This window comes from Colias croceus, chromosome 6, assembly GCF_905220415.1.
Source record: "Colias croceus chromosome 6, ilColCroc2.1".
In the NCBI taxonomy this organism is placed as follows: Eukaryota; Metazoa; Arthropoda; class Insecta; order Lepidoptera; family Pieridae; genus Colias; species Colias croceus.
In genome coordinates, this window is record NC_059542.1 from 973,661 (window position 1) to 979,655 (window position 5,995).

The window sequence follows — 5,995 nt, forward strand, 5'->3', positions numbered from 1 at the left end:
TACGAATCTGACAAAAATAAGCAGTTTTTCGATGCATTTTGCGGCGAAATAGTACAAAACCAAATTTAACTAATAATTACCATAAATAGATTACTCCTTAATCTTTAAATGGTACTAATTTTTAAGTCGAAAATTTTGGTTTATAATATTGAAAAAAATAATTTCCGTTGCCTCTTCACACAAAATTGACAATATCGTGCTGAATAAACGAGCATTTTTCTTGTATTTAATAAAACAAATTGATTTATATAAAAATATTTTAAGTAAGTAGACATGTCTAACTCAAAAAGGTACTAGATAAAACTATCAAAATGTTACAAATAGGCTGAGAAAAAAATTAAAATCAAATCTTATTTTTTCACATATTTAGCTGTAACGCGTGATACTTATTGCATTGAAATAAGGGTTATTTTATTTGTCACTATCTTGCAACATAACTAACAAAACGAGCCCAAACTCGGCACACCCAGCTCTACTCGTCTATTAGTTCCAGTAGCAGTCTTCGAAGTACACCTGCAGGTCACTCCATCAAGTCCGGAAGTAAGGTCTCAACATAACTAACAAAATGAGCCCAAACTCGGTACACCTAGCTCTAATCATCTATTAGTTCCAGTAGCAGTCTTCGAAGTACACCTTCAGGTCATTCCATCAATTCCGGAGGTAAGGTCTCAACGTAACTAACAAAACGAGCCCAAACTCAGCACACCTAGCTCTACTCGTCTATTAGTTCCAGTAGCAGTCTTCGAAGTTCACCTGCAGGTCACTCCATCAAGGCCGGAGGTAAGGTCTCAACATTACTAAAAAAATGAGCCTAAACTCGGCACACCTAGCTCCACTCCTCTATGAGTTCCAGTACCAGTCTTCGAAGTACACTTTGGCAAGTACTTGCTTACCAAACAATCACTGTCCAATGAAATTAGGTAAATGGTATCTACTTTTGTGATCATTCAACGTTATAAACTTTACAAATCAAAGTAAAGTTAAAAAAAACATGGCTATAAAAATAAGCTCAATTATCAAGTCGTGTAGTTTACTCATAATTTCACCGCTTCGCGCATTTCGATGTGTGTGTGAGCCGTGCACGTGTAGTAGTAAGACTCAATACCTAAAATTGATGCGCGTCAATTTGTAAATACGTCCTTAAACCAATAATCTGGCTTTTCAGCGATACTTTATTTGATTAATTTCAACTTAATTCAAAATAAAGACTACATCAGTTTTAACATTTAACATATAAGACAGAAATCCTCGATACACATAAGGAGAAATTCATATTAAAAACATTCTAAATACTTGCACCGTACCAACATTTACTACTACGTACTAATATCCCAAATGCAGTATAAAAATGAAAAAGCGAGTGTATTTGAAATAGTTTAACAGTCGATTCGGCTCACAGCACGCACAAATCGGTTTACATGCTGACATGAGCCGGGAACGTGACCAGGGTATTGCGTTGTTATATTTAAAACGATTCGGGATTTTTGTAATAAGGTTATTTTTTAATGTTGGAAAAAGTTTTGTTATGCGTTTTATTGATTTTATTTTAGAGTACCTAGTTAGATTTGAGATTAGATTTGAGATAGTTAGATTTGAGATCATTTGCTGAATGAACAGTCATAAATCAATCACGCTTTCAAGAGGGGTAACATTTTTAACATCACAATGTTAAATAAAAAAGAATGGAAGAAAGTTATGAAAGTAGGTATTAGTACATATCGTGAAATATACTTTAAAAGCTTAGTAATAAAAATAAAATGTAGGCTTAGGTACAATTTGCTTCTGCAACTAATTTGTAGATACTGTATACTCAACGACATACAACCAACCAGAAAAGGACTGTTACAATGATATCTGTTTCACAGAAATTGTTATATAAAGTACATTAAGGCTTTAATCCATCTATAAATAAGCTGGAATAGCATACAACTTGTAATTAATAAAAGTAAATACAAAAAACAACATATAGCAAACACAACAAGATTACAGTGTAATTAATGTGTCATGAGCCTCATTAAGGGCGCAGTGGATTTTGTTTTATTAAATTATAAAATAGTGTCCTTTCAACGATATTAATATTATGACACGGTGTCCGACAGTGACGCCGCAGGGAAGGACAGGGACGGATTCCGTTGTTTGTAATTTTCACCTCTATTTTAGTGGTTAGAGTATGTGTTGTCGAGAGTGATAGTAGGTAACATATATTTTATATTGTTACATTTGGCCTGCATTACATCTTTCAACAGCAACACTTATTTTTATTTATGTTTTTTGTCGAAATATCTGTGAATCAGTTTTCCATTGGGCACGCTTGTGTTAAAAATGTTTTTTTTTTTCAATACACTTAATACATTTTCTTTTCCTGAACAATACAAGTTGGTATATTACACATACGTTTGTTGTTTCGACTTTCGATATCATAATAATAGAATATATAAAATACAGAATTTATAGAGTAGAATCCAGCCCTGTGTTTAGATATCATCCTGTATTGGAGTTGCATTTTATAACGTCCACGTAAAACACGAATGATGGATTATAAACAACAATTTATAATTTGTTGACTCTCATCGTGCAAAACATGACTTTTTCAAAGTATGCAAAACTTCTTTGCATAAAATAATGTTTGATAAAAAATATAATTTATGCTAGCTGAAGTAACAATTAAGTACGACAACAAAATAACTTTTCAATAGAATTGAATAGTTCTGATTACTCAAAACCTTTTAATTAAAATAAGAAATTTACTAAATAGACCACTAAATACGAACATTCAAGTATACTTTTCGCAAACAAAAACAATTGTATACGAAATTATTTAAATTGCGACTAACTTAAAAATCATAAACAACCACAGCATTTAATTAATATAATTAAACTTTCCGGCAACAGAGTGTCATAACAACGATAAAATTTCAACAAAAACAAACAAAATCTCTCCGTCGGAATAGAATTTAGAATTATGCAAATGGTTGCAAATCCAATGAGCAAAGATTATTACGCAGACACAGCAAATGCTTTTTGAAAATAAATACGCTAATTCAACGTTTTATTGTCTACGTTTTTAAAATGAAAATATCATTTTTTAAAGGGCGTTCTGATCTTGTTCTGATAGGATTTTTGGAAATGATTTTCTTTCCCGTTCATGTATCAGTATTTCTTGAAATGGTCCTTGATATGTACTATTACCTATTTACTTCTAAATAGTAAATTCCACCTATATAGCACATGTTTATAGTTACACTAAATATTACAGTGTATGTGACAGCTTGATAACACGAAATAAATATGTACCTAACCAATTTAACGTATATCTTCCGTTAGTATAGGCTGGCTTGTCCCTAGCGGATATTTGGTGCTATATTACACGTTCACGATTTACTATATTTTCAGATTTATAACTTTTAAGATACATTGTACAACCTATATACATTATATACCTATAATACAATCAATAATGATCTAAATTAGCTTTAATATTGCTATGAAACAAAGAATTTATCTATTTTAAATTTAATTGAAAACCATATTATAAATACTTGCACCTATTTACATCCGGCGTATCTTCACGATATTTCTTTTAATAATAATGATCATTGATCATATCATTGAATAAAGAAATGTCTTAGTTTCAGAAAAGCATAACAATCCATATATTCAACACCAACTTTGGTAAAACTCTATGCCATATCTGCCAAAACGCTATTATTTGATATCCCGTAATATTTCTGTAGCGAATTCGCATACGTAAAATTTGAAACGGGATATTTCTTACTCCTTTGATTAAACCATGTGTGTATTTATTAATATTTTATATATAAGGAATATTAATTATTATGTCTCATTTGAGTATCAATGCTTTTAAGTTTCCACGTAATATATTTACTAGCTTTCCACCCGCGGCTTTGCCCACGTTTTCAGAGAAAAACCCGCATAATACCCGTTTCCGTAGAATTTCCGGGATAAAACCTATCCTATGTGTTAATCCAACTTTCCCTTTATATGTGTGCTGAATTTCATTGTAATCGGTTCAGTAGTATTTGCGTGAAAGAGTAACAAACATACATATTACATAGGTACCTACCTACACAATTACACATACATCCATCCTCACAAACTTTCGCATTTATAATATTAGTAGGATAGGATAGGATTTATTATGTCTCTATTGTATTTTTTTTGAATATTGTTTCCACAAACGTAAAGTTCAACGATTTAATTAAATAAAAAAATAAACATGAACAGTTAGGTTTCACTACTCGCTGATATTGTATTTATTTGACACTTTTTGACGTAAATTTTCAAACAATAGTATATGTACTAATTGAAAGATAAAGCTAAAGAAAACATACCCAGAAGCCTGGACCTGTTTCTAATCGATTAATTTACTAATCTAGTGGTGATCTTGAGGGCACATTCTACCCCAAAGATAAGTGAAGCAAACCCAATTGAACAAACCTCTATATTAATCAAATAATCAGAAACACTTGTCGCGCTACGGTCCATCTAGGGTTGTCACCTAAATTGTGAATTTTCCGCGAGTACCTATATCTTAAAACTGTACTTATAAAATAGTGATAACGATGTGTGATTAATTAAAAAATAGACTTTTATTAATATAAAAGGTTTCTCTATTTGTAATACATGAAACAGGGAAACTTTAAGAAATCTGTTTATCTCGCAACTATAATATAACTAGCGGTTTCCCGGCCTCACCCGTGGTACCTAAATGTTTACGTTTTCTCTCCTCAGAACTATATCGATTTCTCTCCAAAAGAACCATTCTCGTACTTCAAAGAATATTATAAAAAAAGAAATAACGAACCGTTCAACCGTTCTAGAGTTTTGCGTATAGCAAGATGTCATTATTTTATAATTTAGATTTACTTGGTTTATCTTTTTCTCATGTTTCTATTTCTCAATACTTGATATTTATTAGAATTGGCAACCCTTAGTTAACTTGACAACAGCTCATTTCACCGCACACTACATTTCACTCAGGCCATCCGACGAACATTTCTATTGGTTGAAATTATTTCTCCTCTATTGACAATTATTATTGCTTCAGCATTCCCGAGAAAATAACAATATTTCACAGAGCTTTTCATGTCGATTTGTTTCAAACTTAGAAAGAAAATGTTATTGTTATTATAACAACGCAAGGAAAATTTGAGTTCTATTGTTTCTTGTTTGATTGTTGTTTGACTTTACAGGCAAATGAGTGTTAATAACATTAATAATGCCATTATTGTTTTAAATCATTGGTTGGCTTTACTTTAAAAGTAGCGACCATTTCCTGCTCTCTGCTGTGAATACTGAAAGAGACATAATATAATAATAAGCAAAAGCCTATAAATATGAACTGAAATTTTATTCCTATGATAGTACACTACGCCACAACTCGAAATTTCGCCAATAAAACACACAGAAAAATATAACGAGCGTATATTTAAACGTTTCACCGCATAGTTACAAAGTCCTTAAATGCGGCTATTACAGCGCAAAATGTGTTTTAATTTTCGCAGCGGGCAACAATTTACGAGCGCTCCTTACCTTTAAACAACTATGGAACTTGGCAACGATACAAATCAGAATTTATAGCTGTATGTTTTATAACTAGTGTTACGTGAGGTCTTAAAAACGTTACGTCAGTGTCCAGGTAGAGGTTTTGTAGGGAAATGCAGACCTTGTTTGTTGGAGACTTTGTTTTTAACAGACGGTGGAAAAAAGCTGCAATATAAAAGCTATTATCTTAACAAAGGTAGGCAAGAGATGTAATACAATTAATAAAATGTGGATGATAGAAAATGATGCTACTAGGCGACTGATTCCATTCCAAACTTTCGAACAATCACAGTTATTTTGATGTTATAATTAACTAACGTCTTCTTTAGAAATAATACAAGAATGGAAAAAAATCGACCAAGAGGCAGTCTTCGAAGACAGCAAGATGAAAGACGCGTTTTAGAATTTTTTTCATATTTTATGTATGGTC